Source organism: Pseudopipra pipra, chromosome 2, assembly GCF_036250125.1.
Source record: "Pseudopipra pipra isolate bDixPip1 chromosome 2, bDixPip1.hap1, whole genome shotgun sequence".
NCBI classification, from domain to species: Eukaryota; Metazoa; Chordata; class Aves; order Passeriformes; family Pipridae; genus Pseudopipra; species Pseudopipra pipra.
In genome coordinates this window covers 104,113,299-104,134,950 of record NC_087550.1, presented here as the reverse complement: position 1 = coordinate 104,134,950, position 21,652 = coordinate 104,113,299, and the positions used below count along the sequence as shown (strand labels likewise).

At 40.3% G+C, this 21,652-nt stretch overlaps 1 protein-coding gene across 7 annotated transcripts in view; it reads left to right on the top strand.

Moving 5' to 3' along the window:
- Window positions 1–21,652, top strand: part of MAP7D2 (MAP7 domain containing 2) — an 81,280-nt gene that overhangs the window by 22,511 nt on the left and 37,117 nt on the right. The window lies entirely within an intron of this gene.

The following is a 21,652-nucleotide window of genomic DNA, read 5'->3' as shown; positions in this document are numbered from 1 at the left end:
TGTACAGCTACCTGAAAGGAGGGTGTAGCCAGGGGCTAACTGGGGGGTGTCAACTCTTCTTCCAAGCAACTAGTGACAGGACAAGAGGAAATTGCTTCAGTCTGCATTAGGAGAGGTTCAGGTTGGACATCAGGAAGAATTTCTTCACTGAAAGGGTTGTCAAGCATTTAAATGGGCTGCTCAGGGAAGTAGTAGAGTCACCATCCCGGAAAGTGTTGAAGAAATGACTGGACGTGGCACTTACTGCTGTGGTTTAGTTGACATGGTGATGTTCAGTCAAAGGTCGTATTCAATGGTCTTGAAGGTCTTTTCCAACCTAAGTGATTCTATTATTCATACATTTGGATGGATAGTTTGAAAGGAGCTAGTTGTCATACTCAGGCATAGTATTGTATTTAAATAATTAATTAATTTACTAAATTCAAACATTAAACAAAATCCTAAATCAGGTGTGTTGGGTTGTGTGGCTAGGTGTGAAATTCTGTAATTTAGGCAGGTCAGCACCTGCCTCTTAGCTTTAAAGAGCTATGATGTCACCCTGCTCACGTGTCAGACAGCTGCCTGCTCCAGCTGTAACCTGCCAAACTCCTTATTGGATTTGCTGGTCATGGCATGGGAGAGGCAGTGGTGCAGAAGTGCTGTGGGGCTGGGTGTGCTGCTGGGCTCTTCTGCCTTCAAAGCATTCCTGCACTTTCCTTCCACTACGGCTGCACAGGGTGGCCCTCCCACACCTGCCTGCCTTGCCAAGTCAGTTCACAGTCATCTTCCCAGGGCAGGCAGAGAAGGTGAGTGATCTGCTGTGCCTGTGTGCAAACATAAACTAGAAATCCCCAAATAGGATCTGCTGCTTGTAGGTTTGAGCTATTTTGGTGAGGCATACTCTGGAGTTCCTGGATTGTGTGTACCTACACACAATTTAGTAATTCTTTTCCTGAGGCCAAATATTTCTACTTTAAGCTATTTTGGTACAGTGAGTAGGATGAACATTTTCTTGCTAAGCTTTCAAAAGTAATTAGAAAAAAAAATAGTATTTTCAAATACCACATTTGAGTGTGTGACAGACTTGCTGGGTGAGTAATCTCTGTGGGTTATCTATAGAATACTCATCATCTTGGTGTTGAAATACTAAACCATACAGGAGTTAGATTCATAGAGGCTGTAGGGACTGTGATGTCTTGTTCTGTTCCTTGCTTCTTGGGTACCAAGCAGTCTTGCAGCACAGCACACTGGAGAGGTATTTCTAGCTGTCACAGGCAGCCAGCCAGTCGTCTTTGCGACATTCCTTGCATGTGGCCACTAATGGATTTCTGCACCTGCACAGAGCCTTCCTGACTGGTTGGGGGGATCTGACTGTCTGGATCCATTGCAGGATAAAGGCATAGATATTATAGACAACCCTCACTCCCAAAGCAAATCTGTTACATGGTCTACAATATAATGATTAATAGGTCTTTTTTGCTATAGAAGTTTAAAAGCCCAGCTGTGACACTTCAGGTTGCAACTAATTGCAAAATCCTGTAATTATGTCTTAGTATAGTAATGTCTTAATTTCTTCTAAATAAATTGACTCCCCAGGAAAAACTGTTATACTGAGAATGAGCTTCATTTGTCACTTACAAATAAATGAATTTCATAACAGCTTGAATGCCTTATGTTGAGCTGCTTATTTCTGATTTAATGAATAATGGAAGAACTGGAGGACATTTCATGGTGGGTTTTTTGTTTTGTTTTTAATTGCATAATTTGATAAACTTTCTAATAGATTTTAATAACTATGAAGTCCGAGACAAGCTCGTGCTGCCCAAGTCAGTATCCCACATCTGCGAAATAAATAGGTGTGATTCACACTTCCTCGAGCCTGTTGACTGAGGCATATATATAAATTTATGAAGATTATTCCACTTGCAAAAAATTAGGTATTCTTGTACAGAAATTAGATTCTGAGCACCAGAAGGCAGTTATCAAAAATACCATTTGCTCAGCTGCTGTAAGCTGGCCCAGTTCCTCTCCCCTGGCTTGGATCTTCATGAAATGAGAGCAATACAGTTACTTTCTTGCTCTGCTGTGTTTCTAACCAGATATGTAGCAATGCTGATTATCACTACGTAAATGTGCCTGGTTTTGATTGCCCTAGGGAAGTAATGCCCTGAGTATGTTATTTTTGTTACTGAATTTGAAGCTACTGTAGCATAGAAGCAATAGCATCCAAATGATCTCCTCTGCTGTAATTATCTAAAGTAGATGAGAACCCAGGACTCCTCACTGGAAAAAGGAATTTGTTCAGAAATTGACTGTACAGTGCTATGTAAACATTCCTTTAGCAAAGATGCAATTTTCTTTTTAAAGGACTTGTGTGCAGGCTCACTCCAAATTAGTTACATTAGGGTAATCACAATATTCACCAAGTAAAAACGGTGTATGTTTTGTGTACAGATGCTCAGGGGCATCCCTTAGTGTTGAAATTATGGTTACGGGACTAGGGACTGTAAGAACTCTTTTGTTGTGGGTGGGTTTTTTTGGTGTGGGTTTTTTTGTTGCCCTCTTTTTTTTTTTTTAAGTTTGACTCTGATCTTATTTATAGAGAGGGAGCAGATCTGCAAAGTTTACTGTGTTCCTTCATTTTGCTGTCAGTGAGGCGGAGCAATAATGTGAAGCTTTTAACTGGCTTGTAAGTTGGGGCTGCTCCGTGTGTTACCTCCTTTTGCTCGCTGAACCGGCAGTAAGCTTCCTAAATTGTTCTGCTTCCTCACTTCTCACAAGTGACACGAGCCTGCAGCGCCCGCAGCCTGCCTGCGAGGGCCTGGAGCCATTCCCCTCTCCTGCTCCCATTTATCAGTGGGAAGATACTTAAAATCTTTGCAAAGCTTTTGTGCTCAGACAAGCCTGTCAGCCTCAGTTTCCGAACATTGCACTGAAGTAGCTGTGGTACCCAAATACTTACTTTGAAAAGTGGTGTATGAAATAGAAATTAGGGTTGTTTTGTCTGTGTAGCACTACAAAATGTTGTTGTTTAGAAGGTGGCAAATAAGACTTTACAGTTTTAAAGCAGAGAGATTTGACTGAAGACTCAGAAATGGTATCTTTACAGAATTAAATGTCTTTGGAGACTAGTATAGGTGGAGTGGAAAAGGAAGAAATGGTCCTTAAAGAGGGTTCAGAGACTGTCAAGTGAAAACAGCTTTAGACAAGGATGAGAAAGTGAGTTGATTTTCCAGTATTTCTTATTTGTAAACTTATTGGTTTGTTATTGTCCAAGTATTTCTGAATGAGGGAATATTTTCCATTTATACTAGAAATTATCAATGTTTTTTCTATTAAAAGAAATACACTGAACACTTTGAAAAGAACTACATGTTGGACTTGCTGATTCTGTAAATGCAAACAAGCTGAGAATTATTCTGTCCAAGGAGGCAATGAGCAAACTTGGGCAGATCCATTTGAAGTTAAGTTTATAGTTCTTGCACTTAGGTGCAGATGACAGATTTTTCTTTTTTTCTCTTTCTACATCTCATGGAAAACATAGAAACAGATAGAATTCTGAGTAGTGCCACAAGATAAGCCAACCGTAGTCATAACAAAAAGGATACCCAGTACATCATCTGTGTATCCTTGAGTCCTTTTAGATAAAAACATACTGAGGTTGTTATAGTTTGGGTCAGGTCATTGCAAGGATATTCACATATGCCAAATACTTATTCAGATAACTTCTATTTCATGTTGGGGTGTGTGTTTAAGTTTTAAGAACTAATCAGAAGTACTTTGTAGAAACTAACATTCAGTCTTTGCATTAAGGTAGTTCTGGTGTCCTGACATTGCTTTCAAATTTTTTAAACTACATTGTTACATATTTCTTGACCCTTAAGCAGTCAAATATTATTGCTTATGTACAACTACAGTGTAAGGCAAGGCTTGCAGAAAACACTTCAAGTTAAATTTCTCTTGTTCTTCTGACTGCCATTTCCCTTTTGCCAAACTAAACTTTCAATTGATCTTGCAGAGATAGTTAAAGCTATTAAAAGAGAATATTAATACTATTATAGTTACAAGAAAACTATTTATTGTAATCAACTTTCCATACCAACTTTTGAGTATCCTCCTGTATACATTTTGATTAAGGTAGGAGTTGAAAGCTTAAAAATAGAAGCATACATGTACTTTAGAATCAAATAGAACTAGATTTTATGGAAGTGTGATCTTGAAATATTGCTCTCTGCTTTTTGTATAGGAAATCATGTAATCTAGAATTTTTGGGCAATGAGAGGTATAATCATTGGAGCAACCTCCCGAAGGACATGGTGGAGGTCCTGCTGCTGGAGCTTTTCAAGATGGAGTTGGACAGGGTGCCAGATAATCTCATTTGGGCTCCCTCTCTTGTGGAATGTCGGACCAGGTGATCTTTCAAGGTCCTTTCCAGCCTGGCCTGTGCTGTGGTTGTATGAACTTATACCCTGCCCTCACCTTTACAGGACAAACTTTAGAAAGCAACAAGGAAATCACGTATTTGCTGTACCAAACCTAAAGTTCTGGAGTAAGACCTGATGTGTGATTTTTGTAAGAAAAGCCCATGTATGGTTTCTCTGTGTGGCCTGGAGCCACTCTGGGTCACGAGTGCCAGAGTCCCCACACTGGGGTGTGGGGGCTGTTGCAGCTTACAAAGCCTGTGGAAGTTCCAAACCTCCTTCCCCTGTGAGTGGAGTCGGTAGGAGTGAGGGAGAGACTTCATGGTCCGGTAAAAATATGCCTCTTTTCCAGCTGAGGGCTTCTCAAGCTCCCCAAAACAGCGAGCATGTGTGGGTTTGCTTGCAGTGGGTGCTCTGGAGCGTGCCAGCCACCTCTGACAGCAGAGTGCTGGTGGCACTTGCCTTGCCAAGGATGTCAGGTGAGCCCCTGCAATTCTTTGGGGGCTTCCTGGAGCAGTTTGCAAACCCTGAGAAGAGATGTAAGTGATGGTGGGGTGCAGGGCAGTTGTTCTGAAAGCCACAGGGCTGCAGGAACAGCGTGTTGGATGTGGCAGAAGGCTTTTTATTTGAGGTGTAGGGTTTTGAGGGGAGAGAAGAGCTCATACAGATTTGTTCTGAGAAGTGGGATGGTATGGGGCACGTCAGAAAGGGGGCATACAGGCATAAGCAGGGCCTGAAGGCAGTTTTTGTCTAACTTGAATTAAAAGAAGGGGAGGGGTAGGGAAAAGACACCTTTGTCTATTTCTTGTTCTCTTTTTAATTGTAAGAGTGAGGAAAACTGCATAGAATGAGGAGAAACAGCAGAAATCAGCATATTGGTACTCTGCACAACCAAATTCCACAGAAGTGGAAACAGGTAACAATCCTAATCACACCGAGGTGTCTTAGAACCACTGTACACATATTGTTTCTCAGGTGTGTATAAATACAACTGGTTCTGTTTGCTAGATAAAGTCTAAAAATAAACACTGGCTAACACCACTGAAGCTTAATATGTGTACTGTTCTTTACACATCAAAGTTCTTAACGGGGCTATAACATGTCCAGTGCTGCTCATTTGGGCAGACCTGGTCCTGTGGGGGAGAGCTGCTGAGGCACTTGGTGTGCTGGGGAAGGAGGTTTGGAGGGAGGTCATTCCTGGTCTGCCTTGCACGTGGAGGTTGTGGCAGTGGTTTTTCTACTGATATTTCAGATAACTTCCCTGCCCCTAATACTATTTCCAAGCTAGGATGCTCACCAATTTTCAAGGTTAAATAAGCCTGCCATGAGATTTCCAATGAATAAACAAACACAAGAGGTGTTTGAAAAGATAGATGTTCACACAGCACTACTATTTATCACTCTGCTTACAGGAAACTCTTCCAGTTTTCATGGTTTTTGTTGTTCAGTTTCTTTCCTTTCCACTGACCATATATATGTATGTGGGGGGAATATATCTATCCACACACACATAAATAAAATCTTTTTCTAAATCTTACTGTTTGCTCTTAATGCTGTAAATCAGTCTAAAATGGCTGAGACAAATAAATCGAAGAGCTAATCCAGTCTTTGGCTCTTCATATAACAGACAACACTTCCAACTGAACTCTTTGCCATCAAGAAAAGTAATCTTGAATTAATTATGAGCTCACTATATAAAGTATGTATATTTTTGTCTAGAAAGACAATATTTACAGAGTGCTACTCACTGATTCTTCTGTAGAAGTTATCTTTGTATAAATCATAGTAATTGACCTATTAATTTTTAGCAGGGTTGAAAGATGGAAAGTGCTTAGAAAAAGCCTGCATCCACTTTCAGTGAGAGGAAGGGGGCTCAATTGCTGATATCACCAGCTGCAGGTGTCTTTGTCTAAAGTAATTTTGAGTGCAACTGAATAGCCTCTATTAATACACTTTGTTTCTTAGAGGAGGGAAACATATGTTATCTTCAAATAGTGTTTAGGAATGTTTTCTTTGAGATTATCATGATGTCTGCTTAAGTGGTTATCAAAAACCTTAAGAGCTCCTCTTCAGCATGGAGAAGGAAATCATTGTGGCTTTGCTGCAGTGGCTGTTATGGGCAAGACTTATAAGAAGCTGTACTTGACTTTTTATTTAAAATAAACCCTGCAGAGTGTTTTCTGAAAACAACTGTTAGTGCTGGCTGTGGTATTACAATTGAAAAGAAGAATGATTTTATTTCCCTGCTGTTGTTTTTCTCAGCTGCACTGTGTAGGATATTGTCTCCCATCTGGCTAGATCTGTATGATATTAATAATGAGAGTTGTTTGCAAGGCAGGCTGATTTCATTTTCACCTTGAATACTTCCTATTTTCAAACTGAAACTTTTCGGATTTCCTCCTGGTTCTACCTTTATCAGTTTCAGAACTTTCTGTAGCTGTGTGGTGTGTTTATATGGGGTTGTCTTGGTCTGGTTATTGGATTTTTTTTATATGTGGACCTTTAAATGGGCTTTGATAGACACATCACCTTGAACTCTTTGAGCTGCAGATTTTATCAGGCAAGTAGCCCTGATCTTTTAGCTGAACTGCCATGATGGATTACATAGGGCAGGAATCTGCCCTTCAGCAAATGTGTGTTCAAGACACCCTTCATCCTAAGTCTTGCTTTTTAAGGTGACAAAATAAAAATACTTCTATTTCAGCACTCAAAATGTAGTGACTCCTGTTGACATTCCAACCTTTAGTCTAGGGAAAGGTTGATGAGCAGCATGACCAAAAAGGATAGAGGTTAATACAAAGTGGGGCAGGGGGAACCCAAAACATTGCTGTGTAGGTCTAACATTTTATTTCCCCTGAAATTGTCTTTATCTGATCACTTCTCATTATGCAGGAACAGCTGCTGGTTTCTTGGGATGTGCATTAAGGAGCAGAACAGCTTTTCCTTCCCTTCCATTGGCAGCTGGTGGCCCCTGTGCAGTGAGCAAATGGATGGTTTGCTGGCTTCTGGTTACTCGTGCACCAGCAGCCATTTCTGTGTGTTAACAGAATTTTTTATTTATGAACATTTTTTATGTATAAAGTATTTGGTCCAGCGTGATCATAGGCTTGGGTAGTGGGCATGTGTGGCTTATTAAGATAGAAACAGAAGAACATAGTAATACCAGTTTAAAAGGCTTTAATTTTCTGTCAAAAAGAAGAAACCTCTTAAAGGCTTCTGTTTAAAAAAAAAAAAAGAGAAGTAAATATCACTGATTCACATAACAAATGGACTTGAGGAGACATTTATGTTTAAAAATATAAGAAACCTGGTACAGTGTTTGCTGTTGACATAGCTGTTGTTTTACTCAGTTGCTATCCAACGGATGGATTAGTAGGATATCACCCCATTACTGTTTTTTTGATTTTTTGTTTTATGTGGTGAAAAACCATCTTGTTTTATGTCAGTTAGTGATTCCTGGAAGCCAGAAGTGGAAAAGAGCATGCAGGTTTCTGTTGCAGTAAAAGGGATTAGAAATAAAAAAGAGCCTGAGGTAAAGACAGTGGTCACTGGTCCTCTGCCTTTACAGGGCTGTTCAGTGCAGCCTGTGCTTCTGCCCAGTGCAGCCTGGGTACAGGGAAGTAGCTCCTGGGCTGTGAGTTACAGAGATCTGGAGTTGAGCACTTTGTTTTACATGAGAGAACCATCAAAGGAGTAATTCAGAGTTTTGTATGTTGAAAATTGTGCAGCACAGCAGAGTGCTGGGAGGAGGCTCCATTGACAGTGGTAATTTCAGTCTAAATTTCAGTTTAATTGACAGTCCCATACTGGTAGGGTGATCAGTTGGGTCCAGGGATCCCAGCTGGGAAGAGCAGGCATTTGGGCTGGAGATGGAGATGCTACCTGGAACATAGCTCAGAGCCCAGCCCAGAGGTGCAGCCAGCCTGCATCCTCAGTTGGGATCCATCCATGTGGATCCCTCCTCTATGCCAGACGTGTCTTCAAGGAATGTCCTGTGTAAAACTTCTCTTAGTAAATGAGTTGACAGGTGAAATGGAGTGCACAGCTGCAAGGTAATTTCAGTGTTGACCCCAAACTCTAATGGTGTCCAGTAGACCTTTTACAATGCAGATGATCAGGTTGCTTGGACCTTGGCTTTTGTGGGGACTGCTGAAGTCTTAGTGTGTTTCAGTTTTGCTTTGCTTGCAAATTCCTTTGGATTAACCCTTCCTGTTTCCATTGTCTGTGCGGTTTGTGAACTGGATAAATTCTTAATTAAGGGTTTTCCAAGAAATGCTTAATACCTTTAGCAACTATTTATCAGTTGTAGTTACTTCATTTTGTATAATTCATGGGAGATTTTTTCAGTCAGTCATATGAAATCCCTCTGCCTGGTCACTTTTGAGGTAGAAGATAGCAACAGGACATGATTATATATGTGGTAAATCCTAAGTAACTATATTGCAAACAAAAGAAAAGGTGATAAAAAGACAGTCTGACTTTAATAAAATTGGTAGATTGCTGGAAGATAAAGTTTATCCATTGATAATTATATGGTATTTCTATAATTGTATGGTATTTCTGTAATTGTGTTGCACAGTTGCACCAGTTTATGTCAGTGGTATAGCTGAGAAGATATTTTTTAAATAAAAGCGTCTTTAGTTTTGTAGGATCCAGAATAGAAATTATTTTAAATAATTGAAGATGTTCTTCGTGTGAGGAAAGTTTTGTATGTATCTCTACTCCATAGCTATGATGCCAGTTCTGGAAGCCTGAGAGGTGGACAGTCTCACTGTCTCAGTAAAAACCACAGTGAGATATGAAGGGCAAAGGTAAGGAATAAATTGTAAATAGATACTCAGACACAGAATAACTGTACAGAAAGATTTAATGGTGCAAATGTCAAGAACTGGAGTACCGTGTAAAACTAGATCTTCACGTCTTACTGGTTTTGTGACATGAAAAGAAAAATAGTCAAGTAGGAAAGAACATATCTTGGGATTTAGTGTTGACACTGGGGCAAGGAAAGATGATGACACAAGTTGTTACAAGAATTAAACCAGGATTATTTTGCTATCTGTTTTGGTGCAAAGTGGATGTTAAGTTATAAGCTTTTGACAATAAATTCCTACATTTTGGTGCCAAATAAAGCTACATTTGTTTTGTTTGCAGGATCAGTCAGGTTACATTCTCTGCCAATAATTGTTTTATTAAAACCACAATTGCAATACATCAGAAAAGGGGGAGAGGGAGGAACAAACGAACAAGAGAAAATGAAAAAGTAAATTTTAAATAGAAAATACCAACCAACCCATGCATGGGCTAATTGTAGGCTTACAAAGTCTAAACGTGCATTAGAGGGAATTAAATGAACTGGAATCTATCTTTGAAAATGTATAATTACATTGTATTACAAGTAGATAATTTGATTGCAAAATCATTATTCAAGTGTTTTCAAAATGAATTAGAACAAAGTATTGCCTGACAAGCAAGTGTGACCTTCGGCTTCACGCATTTATCAGGCATTTATCTCTATTGAAGAGCTTTCCTTTTATCCCCATGTACTCATCCACACCATGTGTTACTAGACTGTGTCATAGCATTAAATAAATGTGTTTGCCTAAGAGTCTGGCTGCATGATTAGATTTGGTGTATTCAGTGTGGCATCTCCCACAGGAGGGAGTTGTGAGTGGGAATTCAGCAGTCATTCAGCAGTCATCAACCTTAGTGCATTTATGCTACTGTTCACTTGTGCAAATAATTGTCCTTGTTTCTTTTTAGAGCTTGGTATATTCCAAGCAAGTAATTTTTTCAAGCTCATCTGTTACCATCCACTTTTTTAGCTAAACAGTGATTTTTGGATAAACTGCAAGCACTCAATTTCCCATTCTGCTTTTTATGAGTAACCCAAAAGAAATTACCATTGAAAATTATTCTTCCAGTATTGTTGGTCAGTTTATCTTGGCAGTTTAATGTCATGACACTGGATTAAGCTTCTTTTAAAGTACTCAGATGTTGTCTCTGTGTTTCTTTAAGCCTCTCAGTTTAAATGTCAGGCAGTTAATTACTACAGCATAACATCAGTACAGCTTAACATCATATGTTTTTTTTTCCGGAAACATTTCAATTGTGTGTTTAAATGTGTGTTTTTTGGCTAATCTATGCCTTTATTCTAGGTGAGTTATTCAGAAAATGTGCAGAAGAAGATGGTGATTTTTCTGTGAACTATTAGGTTATTAAAAACCGTAACGTGCAGATTTCTGTGTTTTGTTGTTTTTAGAAACTTCAATAATTTTGATAGATTTTCTTGAGTTTTCTTTTTACCCAAGGCCATCCTGTTGTGAGTAGCTGGGGCCTTGAAGATAGAAAACCTTAATTGATGTAGAGCATCATAGACTGAATATGCTATATTTCTCAAGGCATGCAAATGAATAAGGACTTTGATAGAGGTTTTAAGTGTCTGGCTACAATTTCAAGAACTCGATTGTCTGTATTTCTTCAAAAAGAAATAAAGTGTAGAGGATCACACTTTTCTGTCTCTCCATCCTTCTTTCTTCTCACCAGTAATTAGCTGTTGAAGCCATCAGTCAGCCTCAACCAAATTTGACAGAAATTACAGTCTGAAGGATGTTCCTGCAGAGATGGTAAAAACAGGTGATACCACAGAATGCATTAAAAGCTCTCCCCGTATTACATGCCCCAATATTCACCACTCTCAGCATGGAGTTGTTTATGAATGCCCTGACTTCTGAGAACATTTCAGTAGAGAATCCGGTGTCAAGGCACAGCCCTGTAAGAAAGGAGGCTTTTCAGTGCCCACAGAGGTTTTTTCAAAGTCACTTGTTTGAAGAATTTGAATTACCAGAAAAATTAGATTCTGTGAACCAGATTTCCGGCTCTGCCCTTACATGAAAACAGAAATTTGCTATGCAAAGTGCTACAAAATTAGATGCAAGAGTATACAGAGGCAGAAGGAATAATATAATAAAAACATTTCTTTTGAACCAAACAAATAGTGTTTCTTATGCTGTCATGGAAGACCCATACAAACCTTTTAACAGAAGTTTGTAATTATAGACAAATATAAACCACATCTTTTTGTTAAAACATTTTAAATTAATTTCTGCTGCTTTTTTTGTGTCCAGAAAGCATCTGGACACTGATGTTGAATTACTAAGTCTAACACTTACATACCAGCGTTGGACTTAGTTCTGAAATCAAGTCAGTCTTCTCCAGATGGTAGAAGGATCAACAGAAATACTCCAAGAAACGTAATTCTATAAGTATTTGCATTTTCTTGAAAAATAGTGTCTTGAGTCAATGTCTCTGTTCTCTGAAATGAATTCAGGTGTGAAAAGAAAACACAATGCCTGTAGAGTGCACGTGTCTGTGCAAGAGCCTGTTTGTGTCTGATGACTCTACACAGTGATCGTGCCAAGGGAATACCAGTGGAGTCCCTGTAGTTGTCCCCTGGTGCCTGCAGTGCCTGCTGCTGCATGGGACTTCTCCTGAGCTGGGCAGGAGAGACAAGCTTGTCATGGCAGTGAAAACTGCACGTTGTTGACTGTAATATTAAATACATCTCTCTTTGGGCCGTGAAGGTCACAAAAGGGGGTAGGAGACATCAGTTCAAACTGGAGTCTCCTTCATCCTGCACAGTTTTGCCACACATCACAGCCCAAGTTTAGATGAACTTAGACAGAAAATACTGAATACAGGATATGATCTCTGTTCTAAGCACTCCTCCTGCAAAGCTTAGTGACCCACTGTGTTTTAATTGGCCTCTTTGTGTTGACCTAAGTGTGCTGTCAATCCTGGATTCAGTGTATGTTTTCATCTTTGCATATTATTTAAAAACTTTGCATGCAGCTTAGTCACTTTGCACTTCTGTTTTGTCCTTTACTTTTATAGGCTTTTGTGAATCTTTGTAAAAGCTCCAAATTCTTACCTGGAAAAAACCCAACAAACTCTTCCTCTTTTTGAGACTTGAAAAATTAGTGGATGCATAATCCAGTCATCTCTCTTGTGTGGAAAAGTTGTGGTTTGGTAAAATATCTTAATTATTCTGCAAGTTAAGAACCTGCATATATAATGTGGCTTGTGTTCTGAATTTGCATAAATGGCTAATACAATTTATAGTGTGAACTCAGTGAATAAGCCTCTGAGAAATTACAGATTAAACAAAGATTTATCTTTTGCAGTGGTAAAAAGGCAGACTTAATCTTTTTAACACTTTTTAAAGTAGTGAAAATCCAAATAAATTCCACTTAAGAACATGGGTTCACATAACTCTTTCCAGGGATGCAGAAATGATCAGCCTTATTTGTGTATCAGTCCATCTCCGTACCATTTCTTGCCCTTGAAAAATAATCTTCCAGTACTAACCTAATAGATCCAAGGCCTTCTGTATCCATAAAATGTGAACATTGTCTCTCCAAGAGAATGGGGCAGGGAAGGGGGGTGGGACACGTCTCAGTTACAGCTGTGGCTGTGTCTCACTGTTCTCTCATCATCTGGGATTCCTTCAACAGGCTCCTCTAGCCCATGCATAAATTAGGTTGCCCGAGTCATTGTTAAGGCAACCTCCACTTTGGAGTATTTCCTAGACATCTGGGAGTTCTCAGTAATTCAGACCTTTCAATGTAGTTCAAGGGTAAGAGTTGAATGAGGTTCTTGCTTTTGGAGCCTTGTCCTGTGGGGGGATTGGCTTGGTTTCCAACAGAGACAATTAACTCTGTGCACATCGGCCAATATTAAATAGTTGGATCAAGAACAATCATTAAAAATGATCATACAAAGATACATACATTGCATATAAGAGGCTGTGTGCAAATGTAATATTTTTGTTCTCTTTGTCTGGGGCAGCAAGGTTGCCAGTGCTTTGTCAGGTCTCAGCAGTGTCTTGCAGGTGGACTTGCATCCACTGAAAGCTTCCTGGAGAGTCAGAAGCTCACAGCTGACAGACAGGTAGAAAACTAGGCAGAAGCTCTAACAAGGACATGTTAGACTCTTGATGGAAGACCTAGAATAATTAGATACTCAGATAAGGTGAAGTCACTGCATAAAGGTCAGAGGGAAAAGTTCATGTTCTGGATTTAAAAGGGCAAGTATTTGGATTCTGTCACTAAATTATATGACTTATTAAGAATTATATCTAGGGGCCAAGACTGGGGGATGCAAAAGCAGGAGCTGTATGGAGTACACTTTGATAAAGAGACCAGAAACATAGTTAAAACTGTATGTCTATGCACAACGTTATAAATATGAAGTATGTTGGTGTAGTACATTCTACTAAAATGCAAGAAAAAAAGTTAAGGATGAACATTTTTTTGCTAAAGCTTTTCCTCCCTCTGAGGACTTACTGTACATGTTCCTAGAATAAATTTTTTTGATTTTGTTAATCAATGGATGTTCTCCCTGAAATAAATACAAGGGAAATATAATTAGTGTGAAGCAAAGCAAAAGCAACATTTTACCTGTCACTCCTAATCATAATCAAGTCGACAAAGGATGAAGTTCACTTGATCGTGTCTGCTGTGGATTAATCAGCTTTGCTTCTTTTTCTTTGGAAGCTTTTGCCAAATCACAGGGAAAATGTGCTTTCTGCATTTGCTATTTGGTAGCTACTTCTATGTGGAATAATACACTTACTCAGCAATGCACCTGGTAGAGGCAGAGCAAAGTGAGGTTATTTAGGTTAGTCCTTGATAGGTACATGCCTTGTTAGTAAGGCATCAACACTTTTTTTTTTTTTTGCAGAAAGAAATATATAAATGGAAACTTGCAAATAGATTTTTCTTTTGTTAAATACTCTATATCCACTTTGCTCACTGCAAAGAACAGAAACATCCTAAAGCTTTCTCTGAACCTTCAGTAATGGTGGAGGACAGGGTATAGTGAGAAATGAAGGTTCATGGCTGCTGGTGTGTGGGGTTTTGGGGGTTGTCTGGCCTGTGATGGAGTCAGCCCAGCCACCCACTGCTGAGAGGAAGGTCACTCATGTCCCCCGGCCAGTGACACTGAAGAAGCCAGGAGCTCAGCCCAGCACGCTCCAGCTGACCTGAGTGCTCGCAGCCGGGAAACTCCCTGTTTTCTTCGGATAGTATTTGCAAATACTGGCTCCTCCACCCGTTGGTTTTAAATTACAGCACAGGGTGTTGCTGCGAAGGTTTGAAAAAGTGATCACCGCTGTCAGCAGGGACACAACCCGCAGTAAATGAGAGTTGTGGTGCAGCTCAGCTGCAGGTCAGCTCCTCGCCGCCTGAGGGCTGTGCAAGGCTTCCACAGAAGCTCCTGCTACCTGGCTATGGAAAAGCAGCTCGGTGCTCTCCCTCCACTTTTGCTGTCTTTCTGCGCTTCGGCTGCTGTTTGATAGTGCAGCACAGGAGTGACAGCTGTAAAACCACCAAAGCATAAGGTCACTGTTCAGTGCCATACACCAGCAAAGCCAATTAACTCAAATAGGAAGTGTGTTTTAATGTGCATTTGGGGATTACAAGCTAGTGGGCAGTGGGAGAAATGGATACTTACAGTTCCCATCTGGTCTGCTGATGCTAAAAATATCTGAGTTTCTCAGTGAAATGGTAGTTTTTCGCTGAGCTCTGGAACCTGGTACCTAATAATAAACATGTAACATCAGCAGATATTGTTGCATAAATGTATATTGTAAGTCCAGAAACACTTTTAATAAGAAATTGAAGTGTGCTGGAGTACACTGTAGATGCAAAACTTCTAGTTCATTTGAGTAACAAAAGTTGTTACCAAATAAATGGAATTTCTTTCATTTTGATTTGTATATTTCTAAAATGAGGTTGTTCAGGTTGAATTCACTGCAATAGAGAAACAGATGTATATGATCCTAAAACATTTCTCTTAGATAATTTGGACAAAATAACTGTGACTTGAGGGTTACTGTTCTGCAGTTAGGCTTTTTCTTGCAAAAGTCAAAGTGAAGTGAACCAAGCAAGCACTGTTTACAATATTTATGGCTGCTCTCCTTCCAACAAATGTGTTTTACATTTATTATGATAGTACGTGAGTGATAGGACTTTTTGTTCAAACTTGGGTGGGGCATACAGGGGCTTCTTGATCCGGACAAGGTATTTCCATATTTTCTGTTTTAACAAAGTAGTTGTGCTGAAGTCAGTGAAACTAGTCTGTGCAAGTTAGTCAATGCATAAATTGTAAATACGTGTTGGGACTACTGCTAATTCAGGAGATATGCAGTGAGTGAATGAAAGAAAAAAAAATTTCAGTTATGGAAAAAAATTGTTTCATTTGTAATGGTTATAGCTTCGGGGTTTGAGGCTTTGCTTGTTATTTTAGTAGAAAATTTCTAGCTATTGTCACGAATTACTCCTTGGCAAACAGTAGTAGTTTCAAAACACTAATTGTGAGTTAAACGCAGTATTTTTGTTTCTTTTTTTTCCATTGGTTCCAGGAAGCAGAAAGTTGCAGGACGGGCTAGAAGGAAAGATCCTACCTACAGATTCCAGATTGGTCTGGGGTCTAGTGGTGTTTGAAAAATACAGCGATAAACATTCATGTGTGCTAAATCTGGGAGAAAAACACCACCGAGGTGTTGGTTACGCCTCCAGATTCCTTTCTGCCTGAGATTACAGGAGTACATAAATAAAACATTGGTGTAGAACACACATTGACACAGTGCTGCTGCTTTGTATGTGCTTGGTGTGGTGCACTGTCTGGTAGGGACCTGTTCAGTAAACTAAATAATTAATCTATTGTTATTATTTGTCTAGTGTTTTCATAAGTAAAAACATTCTGCTAATGTATCCTGTCAGTCCTCCGAGTGCTCTTGAGGTGCATCTGCTGTGTCTGCCTGATACTGCAGTCTCTGTGGGACACCGCTAGGGCTGCACACACAGTTTGTACGGAAAGCACACAATCCCATGGAGCTGATTAGGGTGTCTGTGGGCTCATGCAGAACTGAGAAGATATGCCTTTTATTTTTTAGCAAGTTTTTGCTCCCCATGCAGTAATTAAGATACTTCTGTTAATATATGCAATCACCAAATGATGTATATACATCACTTCAAGGTTATTTGGCCAGCATTTTGGAGCAATTTCACCTTAAACTTAAATAAACATGTCAGTAGGATATATTTTGCCACTGTAATCTTTGTGTAAGTATAGTTTACAGCTGAAGTTCTTGATTCAAATGAATAGTTTGAAAATCCAGGGTGGGGAGCAGGAACATAAGGCAGGTGTCCTAGTTGCTTAACCAGAGTGTGCAGTCCCTGACAGCTTCTCTGCTCTATCTGCCAGGCCACTGCTCAGCCAATTAGCCTGGGGTGTCTGAAATGTCACTGTGTTTGGCAACTGTTTGCCTTTAATGACTTCATCAGCTTAACATCTTTATAATAACAGATAGCCCTCCTGGTGTTTTAATTAGACATAATGGAAAATGTCCCTTTTTCTTTTCTGGTTGTATTTGAAATCCAGCCTGGCAAACATAAAAATAAAATTAAATAGCTGAACCTCTGATTCTTTGTATTAAGATTTTTAATTAAAGAAAATGTAAAGAAGACAACAATTATCAAAAAAGACAACAATCCACTTAATCTTACTGAACATACCTGCAAAGCCCTTGTGCTGTTTGTGTGTTGCCTCTACCTGAAAGCCTGTCAGCTGTATACCATAATTAAAATTCAGGAAAAGTGCCTTTTGCCAACAGAAAGTGTCATCCAGGTACAGCCACATTCAGTTTTATAACTTCTTTTCCCCTCAAAGTATAGTCAGTAACTGAAAACTTGAACATTCTTCATTCAGTAGTACCCAGAGGGAAGCGGTAGCAGTTGGAAAAGGCTGTTTATTATTTTCTCAAAGAACAGTCCCAAGGGAGAGAAAGTTTTTAGGAAGCAAAACCTTGATTTTATAGATTAAGTTTATATTAGTTGAACAACAGAGTTTGCAGAATGGAAGTGTAAGTGCAGTGGTGTCTCGGGCTCATCAGGTCCTGGGCAAGGCCACCCCTTGGCAGGACTGCATCCAAACTGGGAATTTCACCAATGCAGCAACATCAGTGTAGGTGACAAATACTGTGGCAAAGGTCTAGAAACGTTGAGACAGTGTCATGTGGAATGGACAAAGGTCTAAATGTGTTGAACATAATCATGTAGAATGGACAAAGGTCTCAGTATGTTGAACGCTTGGGCAGAGCTGGCCTCGGATCCCCAGCTGACTTCCCTCCTGTTTCGGGATGCCGGCTATTAGCGGCTTCTGTATCTGCTCTGTATACATTGTGAAACCAAATACCGTGGGATATTATAGAGGACAGAAGGGTGTGTGGGTTCAACAACAAAGTAGGAAAAAAAAAAAAAAGAACGGAGAACTTACCTGCTGACAATTACTCAGGTGTGAATTTCAGGAGACAAGGTGTCCAGGCAACTGGTTGGTCCTTCTGAAATGTAGTCTCAGCTCCCAGTAGCTTGACTGTCCTGCTCGAGAACTTGTTTTCTCACCAGAAACAGGATATGAATTTCAAAAGACAGATCTTGCTTTGTGTCTCATCAGGGCAGGACAACCTTCCTTTGTCTTGAGCAACCACCCAGAGGTTTACACAAGCAGTATGTGGAGCAGAGCAGAGTGTGTGTGGACCTGTTCTGGCACTGTTCCATCAGTCTGAATAGGTTTACCTTGCCCATGAAAAAGGGTTGAAGCAGTGATTAACATAGTGGTTTTTACTTCTGTGAATATGTATTTCAATGTAATATTAAAGTATTGAAGGAATCCTGCAGCATTAGCTGGGATATTACTGCTGCAGGACTGCTGCTGACATTTTAACTGGCTTTAAGTTATGGTCTTTTCCTTTGGAAATGCTAATTGTAACAAAGTCCCAGAGGAACAGCTGCCCTCCCTCAATCAAAAATTGGGGCCCAGTCTCAAGGAATTAGCCCTGTGGTTAGAAGCATGCCTTTGAGAGTGACTTTTTGGAAAGGGGGCTTTTGGGGAGGGCTGGGAGATTTTTTAACAAGTAGCAGCAATTTGTGTGCGTGCTTCCTTAAAGATTTGATGTTATTATTTGAGCAGTTTCCTTATTCTTCTGCAGGTCTGGGAATAAAGGTTTATAACAGAATTTTCTGCCGGTGTCTCCTTATATTCATTACTCTGTTTGGCAGAAGGCACAACCAGCCTGCGTTTCTTTCCTGACTCTTAAGCATGTTGTTAGCTGTTACGTGCCTGTCTAACTGAGGGATCAGAGGCTTAGCTGTAAACACGAGGATGGCTCAGGATAAAGCTGCGTATACAGACTATTACCCTGAGGTCGCCTAGCACAGGGAGAGGTTTTTTGCTGTGGCGCTTTGTTCCTTCAGACCTTGTCCTGCCCTCTGCTGGCAGTTCCGTGCTACGGACAGGGATGCCCTGAACGTTATTGCCAGGGTAGTCACCTGTGCCAGCTTGCTGCTTGCAGTCTGTTGTGTCAAATGGAGTTTGAATTCCTGTCATTAATGAAATTTCTCGCCACAGGCAACTGCTGTTCATAATGTATATTATATGAAGATGTGTAGTAAATACGCTAATTTTGGCCTTTGAAAGTCATTCCAAGGTACAAGCTATTACCCAGGGAATAGTTATGCTGTCCTTCAAAGCTATATTTACTTTCTGAAGGCAAGCAAATTCCTGATTTTTGGCAGGCATGCTGATTGACAAAGTCAAGTACTTGAGTTAAGAAATGCCAGTATTGAGGATGCCTGTGCTATTTTAATGCTACTCTTGCCACATGCATATGTGTTTGATGCCTGTACTTACTAAATTGCCTACTGTTTTCCTCCATTTTTTGCATGTTGGTGTATTGCATATATAATGAGCAGTAATTCCATATATTTGTAGTTTCACCTGTGACATAGCTAAGTCTGGAGTGCTGTTCTCCAAGACAGACTTCAGATATAGTTCTGTGTACTTTTCAGTTTCAGAAACAAATGAAGCAAGAAACACTAATAACTTTGAACTTGGCTCACCTCTTAAGCACTGAATAAATAAGCAAATGGACCTAACAGGGAAAAGTGCATAGTATATGTGTAAGACCAGGCAAAATAAGGATTGTACAGACTGTTTCAATTTGAATGCATCCTCACTTCTTAAGTATCTGACTTTACAGCCTTGATCATCTGCCCCCATCTGAGTGGGGTGGAGAAGTCCAAATGCTTGAGAAAGCCAACCTGAAAAATTGTGCCTCTACTTTGGATAGCTCTGGCAGTTGTGAGCAAGATTTTTAGATCCGCTTCTGCTAGTTGTGTTCATGAAGCAGTCAAAGTAGAGATGAGTTAGCTGTAATTTTATTGACAGACATAATGGGATGTATTTTTGCTGATGGGTTTCAGAGATAGTTGCTGTAAGCAGGAGAGTGATGGGAATCAGTGCCGGATTTTGTGAACACAGTCCATGAACATGAACTGTCTTGCTGTTCCTCTCTTATCCCTCCAGCTTATCTCCATCCTGGATTCCATACTTTCCATCTGACTTACATCCTTTGCCACAGAAGACCTTAACTTGTGCCTCTGCTTGTCCCTTTCCCTTTCTCCAGCCTCTGCTGGTTCCCAAGCCCAGTCTTCTGTCGTTGGGCTCTTGGTCCAGTCTTGATTTCACTTCCCTCTGCTGCTTCTAGCCTGAGTTGGAGATTTCATGATGGTTTGACTTTCAGATCTCTGAAAACCTTTCTGTTGGAGCTGTAATGTAGCTAGGCTGACAACAGGATTCATCTTCTTAGCTACTTTTTGCCAGGCCCCTTCAAAGTAGTTACAAACCTTCACCATGGTTGTTTTACTGAGCCACCACCTCTTCTCTCCTTCCTTGTCAAATGTGACAATAAATGGCAGCCAAGGGAATAAACAAGTGGACAACTATGGAAGTAAGATGTGTCTTCAGTAATAAATAAATATGTATTTGACCCACAAATTTAGTTGTAATTAACCAGCTGGGAGCTGTAATCACAATTTTCCAGGGGCCTGGCTGCTGTCAAGTAGTTGCTGTCTGTGTGTGCCAGGGAGGGTTAGAGATGCTGCTTGGGGAAAAAGCAAGCTGTTACTGTAATGGGGGACAGCTGAGACCTGTGTGTCTAACCAGTCACTAGGGACCACCAAGGCTGGCTTTCAGCCTTCTTGCAGAACAGTGCATTTTATGGAAAGGGACTTCCTATGCAAAATCCTTGCTCTCACAGACAGGATGCCTTTGGAAAGGAGCTTGCAAGTGTGACTTTTCAGGAAGTGACTTGGAGTTACAGTCTATGTAACTTTTCCACTCATATTTATATGACAAAATTAGTAACTGCAGTTCTCAGAGCAAAAGGGAAGGGGTCTTAATTATAATTCAGTAACTCAGTAGGGAGCCCAGATAATGATTGCAAAGGATGTAAACGTGCTGTGGGACACCATGCCTGTTTGCACTGGTCAGACCCCAGGAGATCATGAAAACAAAGAGAGAAAGGAGGGCACTGGAAGCCCCATCAGCTGTTTTAAAAGGATACCATCCTTTAGATGGTCTGTCAAGGCACTAGTTGGTGGCCTTACCTGTGGTGTCGCAGAAGGTCCATCTAAGGTCTGTCTGGCTGCTTGTTCCAGGGTGTGCAGGCAGGTGACCCAGAGGCACCTTGTCACACTCTGCCTTCCTGCCTCCTTAAACTGGGCTTTTCAGTTGCTCATGCTGTGTAAGGAACTGGGGTGTCTGGATCCAGGCACGTAACATCCTTAGGCAACCTCCTCCCAAAGTAACCTAGTTTTATATACCAACTCGAGGAGGAAACAAAGTGCTTCTTACCTGGAAAAGAGGGCAGAAGGGCTGCTGCCTGCATAGCCTCATCCAGGGGTAATTGTTGGTTGTTGAAATGAGCTGGTACTACTGAGCAAGGAGACTGTGGGGCTGTGGTAAGCCATAAAGATGAAGGCTGGGACTTCCCATGGCTGCTTACTGCTTTTTTGACCTACCTTTTTTCTTTCTAACCAAAAAATTTAAAACGAGCTTATTAACAAAGATAAATAAATATTAATTGCATCCTTATGGTTTTTCCCGAGAAAGTTTTACATTTTGAAACAAGCACTAACAGCATGCTTGTTTGCTCTAAGAGGAATCAGGCATTTACACTGAGGAACTGTGCTTGGAGTTCAGCAGTAGGTAGGAGACTCTGCTCAGGATGTATCCAAATCCCAGCTTGTTAACCCGCATGCACACAAGTGCAAAATTATTTTTGTTATTGGAGTTATTAAATGCAGTAGTAATTATTTATTGTTGGTGCATTTTTTTATTTCTTTTGGATGCTT